Source organism: Scomber scombrus, chromosome 6 (genome assembly GCF_963691925.1).
Source record: "Scomber scombrus chromosome 6, fScoSco1.1, whole genome shotgun sequence".
In the NCBI taxonomy this organism is placed as follows: Eukaryota; Metazoa; Chordata; class Actinopteri; order Scombriformes; family Scombridae; genus Scomber; species Scomber scombrus.
This window is the reverse complement of record NC_084975.1, coordinates 27,166,232-27,184,995: the sequence shown is the minus strand read 5'-3', so window position 1 is coordinate 27,184,995 and position 18,764 is coordinate 27,166,232. Positions and strand designations below refer to the sequence as shown.

The following is an 18,764-nucleotide window of genomic DNA, read 5'->3' as shown; positions in this document are numbered from 1 at the left end:
GACCATCTAGAGCTCTCCACACTGAAAATATAGATAGATATATAATGTAAACAACTAGCCTAGCTCTTGTTTGAGTTTAGCCTTGTTAACATGTGAACGTCACATTTTTTATCAACAGACACAACAATGTTCAATAGGTACCGCACACTAAAAACTTGCTTTTTGAGCTGGTAAAATCAAGATCATTAAGATCAGCAGCTGATAATTACAGGAACAGACAACTGGAGAAGTTAAAGAGCTGCAGGGAGAGATGCAAAGAGGATTTCTGTTGTCTTTGTGGCTGACTTGTGGCTCGTTTAAATGTCATTGCAACTGTTTTTTATTAGATGTCACTGAACAACTCCCGCCTCACACCGCCACACTCCTCTCCTCAGCCCCTCCCACGCCCTTTTTCAATCACTTGAAATCACATGAAGCACTTCAGTAAACGGGTCTACTACATCTCTATGTTTTGAGCTTGACTAATCTCTACCAAAGTCTGAGGCCTCTCTTGCTTCTCTTCCAGGTATTCAAAGGCTGAGCTGGCTTTGTACATGTTGATTTATTAGTGGGTGTTCACACCAAAAACAGCTGTGCCTTTAAAAAAAAAAAAAAAAAACACAAAGGAAGAAAATAAATCCAGAAACATTTTTGCTTCATAAATGACTCACACTGATTAATTGATTATGTGTGTATATAATTGGGTGGGTGATGATAATATAATACCTGTGATGACAACTGAATGTGATTGTATGGAAGTTAGTAGCTGCCCAATTAAAAGCAGACAAAATGTATGCAATTTAATTTCAAGGGCTAGGGATAGCACTGTCACTGTCATGTGAAAAAGTGATATATTTTGCATTTATTTTGTAAAATATTTTCCAGCATTATGAACTAATTATGAACAGTAAATATAAACTCTCCTCGTCTTATAGTTCATCAAACACTAACTTAGTATAATTACATTAGTCATATGATCTCCTAGGAGATCAATAATGTTCACCTCAATCTTGAACTAATAATAATAATAAATAATAATAAAAAATACCATATTTTAAATATAATAAATGAACTGAAGTAATTTCTGTAAGCCCATCTTGACATGGATTCTTTATTTTTTTAATTATTTTTTTCCACTTTTAGCCTCAGACTACCTCTGGTGCTTAAGTGTGTCTTCAAAACAAAAGACGCTCGTGTGATTTTATCCATCCATAATAAAGAATGTATAATAATTCCCCCAGACTATAATTTTACCATAAATATCTATAATCATTGCATGCCTAATTAAAATGTGGGGATGTTTTTTTTCTTTAAAAAAAAAATATATTTGCAAGTATAAAATGTGGGATTACACATGATTGCATATCTGATTATGACACAAAGGGAATTTTTTTAGAAAAGTGAGGCAGTGAAGCAATAAGAGATTCATGAGGATAAAATGTTTCGTTTGTTTTTTAACCTGCCTGACAAGAAGAGAACAGAGAGTTAGGGAGGATTATTCCTGCTTGTTCACATATGTAAAGAATTTGGCCGATACATTCACATGTGCATTATGTATGTATGCCAATGATTACATCTCCTCGAATAACAACAGTATTTACAATGACGCAACAGCAGAACGTTCACCCTTGATGGGATGATGAAAGGTCGCGATGCAAACGGAGCAGAGAGTCAGAGATTTTTACATGTTCAATATGAAGTGAGCCTACCTGTCAGTCATCTACAGAAAGCTGCCATTGTTCTGCAAAGTGGGGAAAACCTCCACATTCAAAATTCCAGTATCACTACAAACCTTCATGAGTAGCAATTTGTGAGAACAGGAAATGCCAGAATGCATGTGAACCTGTAGGGTTGAGAAGAAGGGTTAAACATTAACGTGGAGGAACACAAAAGAGACACACACACAGAGGAGTGTGTTTTGTGTGTGTGTGAGTTTACCGTTCCTCCTCATTTGGCTTAGCCTGTTTGGATTAGTGTCACCAACAAGAGGCCAGACCTAAGTCCCCCAGGCCCTCCTGTCACACAGGGTAAATACAACTGTGTGTGTGTGTGTGTGTGTGTGTGTGTGTGTGTGTGTGTGTGTGTGTGTGTGTGTGTGTGTGTGTGTGTGTGTGTGTGTGTGTGTGTGTGTGTGTCTGTGAGTGAAGCCGAGCCAACGAGAAACACCAGATTCTTCGCCAATTAACATCAATGCGACGGGACCACTGACATTTAAGACGGGGATGTTCCCTCTTCTGTCCTTGAGCTCAGCCTGAAAATCTATCACTATCTCCCTCTCTCTCTCTCACACACACACACACACAAACACACACACACACACGGTTTTTGAAACAATGTATTCTAACATTATTTCAACACTTTCTATGTGGTTGGATCCCTAACTCCACCAGTCCACATGTGTCCTTGGGTAAGATACTGAACCGGAAGGTGTGTGAGTGATGAGCAACTTGACATCTTTGCATTGCAGCCTCTGACATCAGTGTGTGAATGTATGTGTATGCGTGTGTGTGTGTGTGTGTGTGTGTGTGTGTGTGTGTGTGTGTGTGTGTGTGTGTGTGTGTGTGTGTGTGTGTGTGTGTGTGTGTGTGAATGTTGGCCCGCAGAGTAGAAGCGCTTTGAGTGGAAGACCAGAAAGGCGCCATATGAACGCAGTCCATTTACTAGAGTTAATTGTGTAAATATAATACAACTGTAATATACAGTATATTAATAGTCTACTGAATGCTTGAATTGCCACACATGAGAAACACTGAACAAGACACACACACAAGGTAAGATCCACAAAAACAAGACTTTTTTTAATATCTTATTTTGAGTAATATAAACTTTTTTTTTCATTTGACTACAGAAGACAAAGTTCTCAACTGTCAGCCTAAAAAGATGCCTCAAATTGGCTAAATCTGGACAAAAAATTATGATTTATCGAGATCAAAAAAACTACAGAAATTCCATACCCAGCCCCAAAACCTGTGAACTTTTTAGTTAACTTCATTCTGAATCAACTTCATCAGCATTTCACGTCAGCTATTAACGCGTCAATGCAGCTTTCTGTTGTCCCTCTTCTCTGCAGTGTATATGACTCCACTCAAAATCAGTCATGGTTAAAATTAGATGGAAGCAACTGCATTCAATATTCTATAATTGCAACAATAATTGCAATTCTCAATTAGATTCAGAGCTCCTCTCTGCTGGAACTGATTACCAGATCTACTAGAAAGTCCACCAGTCTGAAATCATATAAGAAATTAACCATACGCTTCTTTCTGGATCAATTAAGTAATGCAACATCATAACTGCCCTTAAGCAATATTCCATGCATCGTTCAACTGTCACCTTTTTTTGATACACTTGTAACCAGTGGTTCCCATTAATTGTATCGAATTTGTGCTGCCACACCAGAACATCCTGTAAACTCTCCAAAACGTTACATTGTTTTGACCACTACTCTGCCCCCTTCCCCATTGCTTTTGCCGTAGTCATTTTGAACCAAAATGTATGAATACGCATGAAAGCAATGAGAGCACTATACGCTCTAATATCTTTGCTGGTTATGCAATTTAAATGGCGGAAATATATATAAGCTGATATTTAGGCTATGCCTGCACAAAAGAAAGGCTAACATGACTATCTTCTCTTCATTACGGATGAAATTGGACTGTTCATTTTATTTTGTTTTTTATTTTATTTTTGTTTGATACATTTATGAATTGGTAAAATTTCTTTCCCATGCTTTGCAGGTGTGACCTTTTAGCTGTGTCATCACCATGCGTACCTATAGCCTACAACCAGTAGTTACATCACTTAAGCACAAAATTGTTTAGAACACAAAATAGATATTCTCTTCTCTTAATTTTACTCTCAAAGTGCACCATAATGATGCATTTGACTTAAAAATTTACGAAATCTTCTTCTGGAGGGTCAGACTGACGTTCGATCACCATACTCTCAAAATTGTGTTGGAAACACTGCTTGTAACACCATAGGTTTTTATGTTTTTGTTTAGCTTTAGTCTGAATTTCTTTAGTTTTAAGTTTTTATGTTGTTTGCCTCACCATAGTAGGGCCACCCACCAAGACATTTATTTGCTCCTCTTGCACATTTCTCTTTTGTTAGTTATTGTTTTCTTTTCCTAATCCCAAAAAAATTATATTTATTGTCTTGTATTTTTTTTCTTTTATGTGCAATAAATTAAATCTAAATCTAATATTGCCTGCTTTCTATTAAAAAAAAACAAAAAAAAACCTCTGACTTGTAATTTCAACGTTTTTTTTTTTATAGTGGCATGTCAAGCAGACCACTTTATAACAACACTTCTTCTCACAAGGTGAATTTTTTAGGAGTACACGCTTTTGACGGGGGGGATTACAAACGGTCTGATGAAACACAAGCCATGATCTGTTGATCTGTACACAAACTCAAAACAAACCTCCAGGACTATATTTAGCTGTTCCAGCTCATCACACCAGTTTGCTAGCAAATGATTGTCAGTAATGTCTCGTAGTTGGCAGTGTGTGTGTGTGTGTGTGTGTGTGTGTGTGTGTGTGTGTGTGTGTGTGTGTGTGTGTGTGTGTGTGTGTGTGTGTGTATATGAGTCTGTGTGTGATAACCGGATTGAAATGATTTTGACAAGAGATGTTGCATGGCCTTGTCACACACATTCACACACACATGCAGAGCTCCGTGTGCAGTGGCGGGCGAGAGCCGATTTGTCAGGCAGAACACAATAACAGCCTCTGTGTACATGCTGCTTCTCACAGACTCAGGGTTAGTCTTAGTTTCTTGTTATAATTTTTGTAAGAAATGTGTGTTGCGGCTGTCCTGTCAGCAAGAAGTGATTCAAAATGACTGTAAAGTGACATCAGTTCACATGGCTGATGCGTGATGCTGCGTGAGTGGTGATTTTCAGTATTTAGTCTCTCTTTATGGGTTAAATGATGAACACAATAATTGCCAGATTAAAGAGCCGTCCACACTGAGAACGACAACTATAACAATAACTATAAATGTATAGTTTTAAATGTCGTTCTGATTTGAGTGGATGGCGGAGTCCACACCACAACTAATAACGACAACGATAGAGGAGAACGATATCGTTGGAATCGCTTTCAGAGCGATTTGATGAACCCTAGAAACGCTGACTGTCAATCAAAATCCTTATCTATTTATTTGAATGCGGCTTTGCTCCTCTCTCACCACAGACTCACGTGCTGTAAGTTGGAGAAGGATGACAGAGGTGATTTCTTTAGATAGGTCTTTATCATTACAAAGATGCTGGAACTTTGTTCTCTATTATAATGTAAAAAAAAAACAGGTTAGCGGTTCTTTGAAAGCGGATCTGTGCTCATACTGTGTGTCACTGCTGCAGCGGTGCACTTTGACACACAGCGCTTCAACATCTGCTGCGGCTCAGTTTGGTCTGTAAATACTGAAACATCACAGCAACTAGTGCCTGAAATACTTCTGATCAACACACTGAATCAGCACCCACCTCTGGGGGGGGGGGGGGGGGGGGGGGGGGGTTGTGTTTCAGTTGTCAACTGCTGATCTATCCAATAGCACAACGGCACACTCTCATCTGTTTGCTGTCTTTTTAACCACTAGTGTCTGGACTCCATGGGGAGTAAATATCATAGCCACTATTACATACATCTGTCACAAGTGTTTGATAACCACATTTGAGGGATCGTTGCCAAAAGATTTACGTATATGAGATTACCAATTATCCTTTTTTTTTATCAGTATCGGTAATCAAAAATCCAGTATTGGTCAGGCCCTAAAACAAATTCACACCCAACGCTCTAAACCTCATCTAAACGACTTCAGTTAACCCTTACATACTGTTCACATTCAGGCATTTTACAACTCATAATTAGTCTCTATACATAATTTCGGAAGCACAAATCATTAATCAATACTTCATCAGTCATTAATAAGATAATGTTCCAACGTTACATAACACTGGAGAACATGATGCTTTCAGTCAGTAATATTAAACGTGAATAAACTGTATTTCTGAATGGTGGTTTTTAAACAAATATGAGTCAGCTCACAACAAAAATGTGTCAGCTGCACATAAACATTTTTAGAAAGTTGGAATGTTTCAGTTTTTGTATAATCTGGGTCACATGAGGATAAGTCATCACATTTCTGGCTAAAAGAAATGTTTTTTAAGGTGTTTTGTCTTCTCTTGAATGTAAAAAATAGGTCAAATTAGACCCTGAGCAGTATGTAAAGGGTTAAAAGTTTTTTGTTTCTGCTCATGGCAAACAGATATATTGTCTCCAGCTTGAGTCCAAATCAATAGGGAGTTTCTTTTGACATGTTAAATGTTTGAATTTGTTACAGCTCTTCTGGGTCCTGTAAGTTTTTATTTTTTATTTTAAAAATGTAGTCTGGAGCAGCTGCAGTGGAGAGTCATCAGCTCCATATGAGTATTTTGTTTTAAGCAGACTTTAGAAAAACAGACCATATAGTTGAAAAAACAAGAGTTGAAGTTTCTGGAAGCATTTTCTGTGTGAGCTCCAAGAAGAATAAACAGTCCTGCAATAACTGGACTTTTGATCGTTACAAACACTGTGGTGTATTTGTTTCATCTGCCTCAAAAACACACTGAAAAAACACATCATACAAGCGGCTATAAAGCAATTCATTATCATACATGCATATGCCATTTTAAAGAGGGGACAGGGCAGATGCCTACTCATGCAAGAGCTGTCATACTAACTATTCATCTCATGCTATCCTACAGATTACACTAGGAGGACATGCAGACTTTTTATAATGTCTCAGGACTTTCGCTATTATCAATGTGGTGTTCAAGGATGTTCATGATGTATATCACAGGCAGGTGTCCAGGTTACATAAGTTCCTTGCCTGAAGATTAAAAACATAATAGTGCTTCATTAGCCTGATAACAACAGAACAACTGAAACAGGCTTTTCAAATGCCTCTTTTATGTGTCTTCTTTCTTTCTCCCCTGCAACTTTAAGCCAGAGGGGGAAAAAAAGAAGCATGGGTTGATTTTGAGCAACACCTGGCAGAACAGCTGTACAGAGGACACAGAGTTATGCGTTTCCAAAAGCAGATGCACATTTGATTTTCCTGCTCGTTTTGAAGCCCTGACATGGCCTTGGGCGTGCAAACCAGCGGTGGACTCAAAGACCAGTGTCAGCAAGCCAGCGCTGTAAAAACAACATGTCAACACCGCTTAATACATACACATTAAAGTCAGCCGCAACTTCATGTGACAGCTGGGACTAACCAATCAGCACTTAGCTGGGAATGGAAAAAAAAAACAACAAAACCAAAAGAAAACAATGGGAGCCACTCTGAGTAATGAAACGGACAGTTACAGAGCCGCCATGTGTTTAAGCTGATGAGATGACGCTGCAAAAGCATCGTGGGAGGAAAAGACATGTGCTATCGGGGTAGTTGAGAAGCGTTTGCGCTCCCACAAGTGGAACATGCAAAGTGCAAATCAAGCCAATAAAGGGTGTGTATGATTACAAGCTCCGTCATTTTCAGTGTCTACATTTTGTGATGTGCAGAGTCTGACACTGGAAGTCATTCACAAGCTAAAAGTGGAGTTTCTCTGCGCTCACCAAAAAAAAAAAAAACGACATGATTTGTGACATCACAACTAATTTGGAGCCAATTGGGGTCCAATATTCAACCACGAATGTATTGTAAGAGCTGGATAGGATGCCACGCAGCTCAGCCTTGCAGGCGGATTTTTTTCCCAGTGGTCACTCGTGAAAAAACATTTTCCCCACTGACCACCACTGTAAAAGAAATGTCTGTAAAACTGTTGACAGGACACTTTGAAAAGCACACAATTATGACTCTTTGTTTTATGAATTTATGATCCATGGATGTTTTATATTTGTGAAACTTCCCTCGGGCCAATGGAATGTCTATGGGCTGCGGGGGAAACACTACAGCACATATTCAGTGGAACACAACTCCTTTTTTTTGGCAGAGAGATTAAACTACAGTATTTCTGCTTAGGCTACATGTTATTCAATCTATCATTTATTGGGTTTTCTCAAGCGGCAACTACCACAGCTTGAGACTGGAGCCGGTGCAGATGTAACTTCAAGTGCAATGTCGCAGATGGCCGTGAGATACTGGCTCCAAATTGTCCCTGTGTCAAATTGACTCCCATTCAAAAAGCATCAACTTCTCTATAGAAATACTAAGTCAATCATTTGTTTCAATCATTACAGTCATTAATCAGTATCAACTACAACATTCAGGCCCACTAGTAAGTATGCTGGTGGTCATTTGGATATTATTGCTCTGTTAATATGATTTGAAGACGTATAGAAGCTTTGATGTCTAGCATGTGGGCGTTGACTGACAGCCGTGATTGACAGTTGGCTCCGGGACACTATTGGTTTTGTGCAACATATGACAGTTAGAGACACCCCGCCTTATTTATCTACATCAGAAGAAATGATCACGTTTAGGTGATACGATATAGTGAGGATTGAACTGTTTAGACTGTGACTGCAACTAAACATTAGTTTGCTTGAAATTGACATAAATGCTTATTCTATTATTATATAAAAAATACTTGTGGTTCATTTTTTCTCTCGATTGTCTAATAGCTCAGTTGTGGATGAGATTAAATGAGATGTGTCACGATCTGTCTGACTGTGATTGATTAATTGATCACATTGTACATCTGTGTCATGGTCATTTTTACAGGTGGTAAAAGTAAAAACCACATCTGCTAACCAGTGTCCAGTTTGAAATGTTGCTGGTAATACTTCAAACAAATTTTTACTTGTAATTACTGTTGTTATTTTGAGGCTAATGGCTTCATTTCGCATTTCATATGAAGGTGCCAAGTGTGAAGCCATATGTCTTGGTCATGTGATCATCTTAAAGAGATACGATAAATATGCGATACACCTGCTAGAGCATCACATGTTTGTCTGCCAGCTGATTCGATATAGCTAACGGAGCTGTCAGAGGGTTGCGAGTGTATAGTCGACTAGCATCTGCAAGTTCTGTACACCACCTGAAGAAAAATACTCAACACAGTGCAGCAGTTTGGGTAAAACTTCTACCTGCTTCAATGACTGCCGGCCACGTGGAGTATAGGACGACTAAGAGGCTGGCACCTTGACTACAAGAGACTAAAGTTACACAGAGCGCTAACACACTACCTGGACAAGAACAGAGACGGATCATGTTACAAGATAATGTTACAGTCACATAAGCACAGGCTGTGTGGGTGTGTGTGTGTGTGTGTGTGTGTGTGTGTGTGTATGTGTGTGTGTGTGTGTATTTTGAAAGGGTCAAAATCTCTTTTTGGAAAACACTCCATCACTGGTGTCCTGCTGCTCCACAGACGAGAGGAAGTGTTGACGCAGTCACGCAGGATGCAGGGTTAAAAAACAAACACTGTCTGTTTTAAGAACAAACTCATTACAGGCGGATTTGAAGAAAAATGTTCTCACGTCCTCAGACTTAAGTGAAACCAGAAAAGCAAGTGACTGAGATAGACATGAGAAGTTTCGGAACATTTCTGATCATTCTGGGAAAGAATTACTCAAATTCTAGAGGAGATATTACGCTACAAAACACCCAGAGCCCCCCGGATTATGTACCTGTGTCTGACACCATTATTAAAATGAAGGACATGTATCTTTTTAAAATCTGAATTTTTGGCATTAAAAATGGTTGAAATGTGACCCTCCAAGCCCAAGATAGTGCTCGAACATTGTAGAGGAATGAAGAATTTTTCTACTTTTGATATTAACACTTTTGTGCTTTGGACTTTTGTAAGCATACTTGGGAAAATAAATAAATGAAAAGGTTGAAAAAAGACACTTCCCATCTCACTCCTTCCTCTTAATTCACATATTTTGTGTGTGTGTGAGACCCTTATAAATAAAGAGGTGAAACCACGACGCCAGACCTCCAGATTCCTGAAAAAACCACTGAGCTATCAGAGAAGTAAACACGTTTAAAATTCTTGCAAAAGAGTGTAAAGTTTAGACAAATAATATCCAGGAATCAGATCCAGATCAAATATTGACATGTCCTGGACTGATTATTGTTACTGGTCCAAGCTGAATTATGACAAGGAGAACGGGAGCGGGAATTAAAAACACAAAAAAACACACATTTATGGCCAGTAAGTGAAATATTCAAATAATGAAGCTTATTTCACACAAACTCACATGCAGCCTGCTAGTTAAAACAAATCCACTCATAGACTCCATCATATTCAAGCCTGTTTTCCATCTACTCAACTAACCATCATTTAGCTGGAGCTGTTTTCCTTCAAAACATCATCGTCTGAGAACTTCATCCACGCCCTGCCTCCTTCTCCTCTCTTCCTCCCTCCATTCCTCTTGTTTTTACCGTCCTGATTGGTTTACTCCACCCTCACCTCCTCACTCTCTCCTCAGCTGGACTGTTGGATATTGCTTCTGACAAGTTAAACAGAGATAGATTTGTCTCCAGCGATGCTCACATGCTACTTTTTTTTAGGTCTATGTGTCCAATGCAAGAATGAACTGCTATATTCTGTATGTTGAAACCTGGTTTTTAACAAAAAAGGGTGACGTCATTAACAAATTGGCTCTGCTCCCAAAGTGCTGCATCATCCAATAGTCTCACGAGCAAAGAAAGTGCTGATGAAAGCAAAATTTAATAATACAAGCCTTTATCCTCCTATTCATTTGTTAACAACACAGCTACATCCCCCATCTTTACTTTGGAATTTAACACTCCCTGTCCTCACCCATTCAAGCATTCTGTCTCTCACACTACCATCCACCCTTTTCTGTCCAGTCTGTCCATCTTTTGTATGGGTTACATTTTTGTCACAAAGCTTCTATCGCACTTACGGTGTGCAAAACACACACACACACACACACAGAGGGCTAAAGGCCTTTACTGTTATGTTCGTCATGAATACTTTCACACTGAACGCCAATATTACACGAAGAAATGTGGTGTAATATTTTTTGGAACAAGGTTGATTTTTTCGGAATAAGGTCAATTTTTCATGCAGCGAATAAAAGCATCAACCAATCACGAAGCATAATCTGCTCACGCGGCTGTTCAGCATCTCCATCCACAGGAGCAGCCAAAGCAGAAGAAGCTGCTGCAAATTTGTGTTCCTGTGCTTCTGTCGCAAATTCACAGCTAGGCAATATTATCCTTATTTGGATATGAAATGACCTTTATCGGGATATGAACTTTGGCTATATCACAGACTCCTACTTTCAACACTCCTGGATTATGTTAAGTGTCATTTTTTGTGTGTTGCAAAGGTTTTAGTGTCATAGACATCCTGGTGTGTTAATGGAAGTCTAGTAGAGTCCATTCTGAACACAGTATGTGTATGGTGTATGCCAAACAAAGAACAGGATATGCCTGAGAAAATGGCCTGCAAACTGTGATTTACATTTGACAGGAAACAACAGCTGGGCTACTCAACATACTGGAAGATGCACAGTTTCGACTAAAGCTGCACATACTTATGCTGTTCAGGGTCTTTGTGAGTTCAGAAAGTGTTGAACTGTAAATGACAAACAAACCATACTGAATGGGAAAAAAAGCTCCAGAAAGGCCACATTTTGGTGCTTTGAGAGACTCAAAATTCACGGCAACACATGTCAAATTTCAGCAAAGCTTTGATTCCCGAACACCATCACTGACTCATCCTTAACCTTCTTCCCTCACAGAACAAGAGGCTTTCATTTTCTATAAGAGTGCACCAAACATCCACTCGCTGCACAATGTCTGTACTCCAAAAAAAGGGGATTAAAGTTGTTGTGTATTTCCCAGACGTTCCAATACATTATACTTGCATATTTTTCTACCTCTATGTTTCATAATGCTTTATCGAGCGTTTCCACCAACACAGTGCTCAGTACCCTGAATGTTTTGGGTCACGTGGAACTCGAATAAATAAAGAACTATAACAGAAACCTAATCCGTTCCTTCACCTTTACTCTGTTCTGCTTCCCCCCCTCACAAATTTAAGGACAGCCAAGAATTTACCATTTTAATTCTTCTTTTCTTGCTGTCTTTTCTTCCCTTAGTTTCTCTTTGGCAGGAATACAGCGCACTGGGTGGCATCTACCCATGTTTTCCCCTTTTCCTCTTGCCTTGTACTTCCTCTTCATCTGCTCTTCTCTTATTCTCTCTTATTTCACTCTCTTTTCCCTCCCTCGACGGCAAAGTAGATAACCTCTTACAAACTACAGCCGTTCCATTTGCTGTTTCTTTCCCCCTTCTTTCTTCCTATCTTTCCTTTCACTCCCCAGCAGCAAGCAGAGGATTATTCCTTGTAGATTAACAGCCTGACTTTGTCTCTCCTCTTTTTTTTCTTTGCTCTTCCTCTCTCACCCGTTCCTCTGCGTTAATCTCGCCCGTATATCTCTCCTCCTTCTCTTATTCATCTCTCTTTCTTCTCCTCCTCGCCATCAGGGAACAGTGGATTACCTCCAGTGAACTACAGCAGTGGCAGTAGCAGTGGTGGTGGTGGTGGTGATTAGCAGCAGTAGTTAAGATGACAGAGCAATCATCTGAACCTATACGGCTGCAGAAGAGAAAAAAAAACCCAACCCAGCCGCTTTCAGTATTACACGAGCGGCTTTGATCACAGGGATGAGTGCCAGCGTCCACTGATCCAGCTCTGGAAAACACACTCCAGGAGTAGGCTATGAAAACAACACTGTTTTTTTCCCCATAAGTGTTAAACTCATAAATGTGTTTCAAACTTCAGGGCTTTTATCTGTCACTACTTCACGTTAACTCCTGTTTTTATTTGGCCTGTTGTTCCTGAGTGCTAATGCTCACACAAGTGCCCACCAAAGCAGTCTTAATCAATTCACTGTTGTCAGCGGCAATGATGCCTTTCAACTCTCCCTCTCTCTCCCCCCTTTCAAAATGAGATTTGCAATAGAAAAGAGGCGCCGGCCTTGCTGTATGTATTCAATGGCAGGAGACTCCTTCAGCTCTTTCAAGTCGCCTGTTTGTGATGTCGGTGCGTGTGCTGCGCGTGCACACCCCTCTCTGTGTCTGTGTGTGTGTGTGATTGTATATGTGTGTATCTCCTCCTCAGTGTTACATGCAGCAGATGCTTCAGCAGAGGGGTGCCACACATCAGCCTGATGATATTCTTCCATTAGCATATCAGCCACCCCCCTACCACCTCCTCCACGCCCCACCACTACCACCACCACCCACTTACTCACGCTGTCAGAAATTGATGATCTGCAATTACACAGCATGTGTCAGTGCAACTAAACATCATTTAATAGCTCCCAGCTGACAGAGCATGACAGCAAGAGGAGAGAGGCGCCAGTGTCACAAGGAAAAGTAGGCCTACCATGTTTTCTATCCCGGAGCATGTTGCTCCAGGTTGTGGGAGGGAGGGAGGGAAGGGGGGAAGTAAAAGTGAAGTATGAATGTATGCAGTATTCCCTGGTTTAGCTATCCTCTATGGTTGCATGACTGTTATAGGAATGCTTTATTAATAAAATCATCAATATTAAAAAAAAAAGTTTAGTTAGAGATGCATAAACTCACTATTGAGTGCTATATCCTTATAACATTATCACAGGAATATTCTAGAAGAGTATCTAATCAGATATTCTAGTAAAGAGGATGAAAGGTAGGCTAAAGTCACTATAAACTCCCTATTGGGCACCAAAGCCACGTTTTTAAGTCAAAATATGAGTATTCAAAGTGTATTATTATTATTTTCCCCTTAGGAAAAATAGCCAACAGATCATAAAAGTGTTACTAAAAAACACACACGGAGAAAAAAAGAGAAAGTAGGGTGGATTAGGGTAATGTGGGACCCTTTTTGCAATTCTGACTTGTTTACCTTATCTACATATGAATCCACTGCATTATACCAACAACTAATATCATTATGTAATCCCTGAGATGATTCCTTGTTAAATCAGAAGACAATTTTTAGATATTGTACTCAAAAGGGAAAATGGCACATATATTAATGTCCCTCGTTTCAGAATTTGTAGATTTTGTAATCTGGGACATTACTTTTTAGGTTTAGAAATATTTTGATTTATACAAAGCTGCCAAAACTTTCTGAAATGTGCGTACCCATATTTGGTCATATAATTTTGTCGGCCTAGATGTTTTTTTGCTTTATGCATCAGACACGTAAAAAAAAACTAGTAGCCTGTATTTCACATGTTTAATGTTAAACAATATAATTTACACAGTTTGCATGTACTAGTTAGCTTTAAAATAATTTAATGAATAGAAAAATGCATTGGAGCGTAGTTGTCCCACATTAGTCAATGTCCCACATTACCCTAATCCACCCTGAGTACGTTAAACAGGTTCTTGATATTCAAACCGAACAATTAATCTAGTTGGACATTCGAACAAATCATGATAGTCACTTCAATCAGGATGTGGGTGACTTGCGTACTGTCTGTTGCACTTAAACTCTAAGTTTATAATAAAGTTATTGTTGTTTTAGCTGATACATGATATACATATTGCATATATAAAATTCCAATAGGAACTACAGGACATTTCCTTAAAGCAAGCCAACCCCAAACAGTATGACAGAAGCGGACAACTGACAGTAATTAGCTTAATTTTACTTACGGTGCGCGTCTCCTCTCAGTCTTTCTCGAACTAAATCCCTTTCATTTGGTTTGTGGGGAGACACTTGGAGATAAAGTGAGCACATAAACATACACACACGCACACACACGTAAAAACACACTCACACACGCAAGGTGCTCTTAAAGTGCGGACTGGAGCCGTCTCTCTCCCCGCTCTCTGCGCCGCACTGTAGCGCGAGCTCTCCCCCCCAACTGTCACCTGCCATGTGATAGGCACGATGCGTTCATGAGCTCCTCGTAACTTGTAAACTCGTTTTTTGCCGCTTGTTCCAATGGCCCTCATCGTCTAATGTGATTTGTAATATTACTTTAAAATACCTTCTTTCTTTTTTTTCAAGTATTGCAGCAATTTCAGCCATGTTGATAATTTAAGATTAAAAGTAACCATTCTACCAGCTGACTTCATGATAATGATATTGCCCTCATGTCTATCAGCCTTAAATACAGGGCTGTTTCTGGACATTTAAGGGCATTTAAACCAAACATCCATTAGATGTTGACAGCAGTGGCCTTATAGACAACTTTCTCATACTCATTTATACTCATGCGTGCCATTTCGATGTTCCCCCGCCCCAAGTCAACCACATCCAATCCAATCCACTTTATTTACATAGCACAATTTTAACAAACACAAGGTTTTCCAAAGTGCTGCACAACAAGATAAAACCCAATAAACCGATAACACAATAGAGGCACAATAAAAAGATAAAGTACACAATAAAAAGATAAAAGCAATAAAATAAAATACATCCGACCGTAAACGAAGGCATCACAATTGAAATGGAAGTTAATTGCAATTTGATTAATGTGCTGGTTGATGTGAATTTAGAGACAAGATAAACTTCATAAAGTTCTGCAGTTTGCTTGTTTGGACAACAATCTCGAATATTCTTTACTGCACCAGCAGGAAAAACGTAAGGAAAACAAATTATTATAAAAAGTTACAAGTATAGCAACAGTATGCATGTATCTTCTCATAAATATTGTGGTAATGTTAATATAATATTTTTTTAATGCACTTTATATAACGTCACAGACACGTGATGCTTAAAAAAACTTACAAATCAGCAAAAACAAGAATGCAGCAAACATACAGCCTTAACAGCCTATAATAGTAATAATCAAACATGGAAATTCAAACTGTCTTATTTTAATGAGACTCAACACTGCCATCTAGTGACAGAATATATGTTTGCAACATCCAACATTTGTTTCTGATATAACTGATTTAAATACGTTTGCCCACTCATGTAAAAAAGTATGTGTGAGAAAAATAGAATTAATTGCTAGACAGACACAACTTTTTGTGTGGGTATTAATAAGAATGAGCAGTTTAACTTTTGTGTGTTGCAATCACTCTTATCTCTTAACATGCCATGTGGTGAACAAATCACTGTGGTTCTAATAAAGTTTATCTTGACCTTTACCAAACGCTCAACCTGTGCGTTTCTGATAAGTCTAATTAATAAGTCTAAAGAGGAGTTTTGATTTATGGCTGAGGACTGCGCACTTCTGTACAGCAGACAAACTGTTTCTTGTTGAACTCGTACACTTGTGACAATTTATTCATTCAATGAGAGATCCACAGAAATGTTAGCTAAATCAGGGTCAGCTGCTCTTGTATAACAAGTGCGATATAAGATGCGCTTAAGGGCACAACAGAGAAAGTATGGAGTCAGTGCAGACTTGCATACACTTACAGATTAGCTGGTTTTTCCCCTGATTTAGTACACCATCTTCCATGTTATGGAAACTTAAGTAAAAGGAGACTTTTGTTGCCACAATCTGAACTGTTACAATACTTTGATCCCACAAGCTAAAAAAGGCTTGATGCAACATTGTTTTGCAATGTTGCATCAAATACAAACTTAGATTTTCATTGTCTGCCTTCTTTTTAAGAAGCTGTATATGGCATTTGGTAAAATAATGAAATGTAACCCAAAGATACAATGAACAAAAATATTATAAAACTATGACCACAGAGATTATGATGTGTTATTTTGAGTGTTCTGAAAATGTACCTTTCTATTTGCGAATTAAAAATCTGGTGAAACAAGAAGGAACAGTCTGGAACAACATCAAAACGTAGCCTGGTGGTTAGGCACCAAAACAAATGGGAACATGGACAATTTTGTCAAACTGCATTTGACAGACAAACAAAATCATTAGTGAGATAATGGTCCTTAAAATATGTAGTACCATCATTCTAACAAACAACGGAACAACACTTCTACATTGTTTCATTGTCTGGAGTCCAACAGTGCATGGAACAATTACTGGCAAAACAATTCTCTGTCGCTCCCCACTGTGAACTGTTCAATAAAGACAAAATACCCCAAAATTCCAATTTATCTTTGAAACTTGCTTATAATCAACACGACAACAAGAAAACAAAAGCACAGAATACAAATAACTAAACCCATCCAAAATAAGATACATAGGTAAAATATACATTATATTACATACTAAACATTTAATGCATATACTCTATTACTCTACATTATATTTATATTATATTGACTGTACATTGGTACACAAGATTTACAGTAAATGCAACAGATGTTGATTAGCTACAACCAGTATCAGACAAATCCAGTAGAATACAACCTTTGTGTTAAATAGTGTATGAACTGTGTGTATATTTCCCACTGGTGCCTTACTCTGAATTTAACTGTTACATCAGCTTCATTCCAGTTTAATGTCAGTTCTAAAAAGTTCAAATGATATGGACTGGGAGGATAGATGCAACAGACATTATTTTTAAGAAAGAAAAGCACTCTTTTTCTATGAATATTCAATACATTCCTGCTTTTTATTGCCTTGTAACAAAGAAACTAAGAATTATGCATTAGGTCAGAGCTTTCCTTAATATGTATTCAATGAGGCTCCAGGGAGATGTCAAAAAGTCAGATGTCCCATATATAAAAAATAAGAAAAAACAAATGTTTAGAATTGTTGTTACTACTCCTGCAAACTGGAGTAATTAAAGGTGCTGCATCTGGATGTGTTAGGTTGGTTATTTTATCCTTTATTATCAGTATAAATGTTCTAATGCAGCTACTCTATGCAAGGCAAGCAAATTCCTGACCCAGTTAAACTTAACAGGAATGCATATAAGACAATTTCTTTCTTTGGACTAGAGACTGAAAAATTGCCAACGTTTGAGGGCAATTCTCCGGGGCCCTAGATGTATTAGTCTATGTGTCAGTTGGTTTGCTGTTGTTGGATTATTTGCTTATTTTGTTTGGATTGCAGATATTTTTGGTTTACAACCCCTTAACGTAAAGCAATGGCAGTTTGTGATCCCTTGTCATTGGTTTTATCTTTGGTTATGACAAAGCTAAACCAAAGAAAGATTTTGTTCCCTTTTTGTTTTGGAGATCAATTAATCTATAAGTAACCAGTTAAAATGTAAATATTAGAATGCCTTAATCAAAAATATATAATTATTTAACACCACTGCCGGTGTTTTTAGTGTCAGTGTCATTTTGTTAATAATCTTGCAACTCCTCAGATATATTTTGTCACCCCCTTGAGGGTTTCCACCGCTGTCCACCGGTCAGGAACTACGGCTCTAAAGCACAACTCAAAGGACAATGAGGCGAGTCCTTTCTACTTCTTGCAGAGGGATGCTGTGTCAGACTTGACAATAAATGAGAGTTTAACCAATTAACAAAAACAAGGGGTCACAAGAGGCCAGCAGTAAATTTTTACCCTGGGGCCCTCTACTGGGAAAACAGAAGCATGAATGGCTGTATAGTGTAGTCTGTCTCTGTTCCTCTTCTGCCACTTCCTGACCATCTGAGGGCAGCACAGACCATAGTCTCTGTTTAAAAAGGCCTGAATGCCATTCTATTCAGAAAGGCTTTAAATGTTAACACTTGTTGTTATCATTTTCAGTATGTTGTTGTATGTGTTCCTAATATTTATGTTATGTTATTAATACTGTAGCAATGTGAGTCTCACTGTGGAAGAAAAGTGTGTAATGAATTATATGTATTAATTAATGTATCATTAATATTACTTATTGCCTAAAATATAACACCTATCACCAATACTAATCATTGGATAAAACATTGTTTGGGATGACATGTATATTGTTAACAAAGCAGTAAAATCTTAAAAATCTCTTTTTCAAAGAGCAAT

At 38.4% G+C, this 18,764-nt stretch overlaps 1 protein-coding gene across 3 annotated transcripts in view; it reads right to left on the bottom strand.

The window, feature by feature from the left end:
• Positions 1 to 14,790, bottom strand: part of ppfibp2b (PPFIA binding protein 2b) — an 80,940-nt gene extending 66,150 nt beyond the window's left edge. For 2 of the 3 annotated variants that reach the window (XM_062420594.1, XM_062420596.1), the window contains exon 1: positions 14,599 to 14,790. The gene's annotated coding sequence lies outside the window, so the exon portion shown is untranslated. Of the gene's footprint in view, positions 1 to 10,249; positions 10,366 to 14,598 lie in introns of those variants that run through there. The other variant, XM_062420595.1, reaches the window with a different exon arrangement.
• Between the last annotated feature and the right edge of the window lie 3,974 nt (positions 14,791 to 18,764).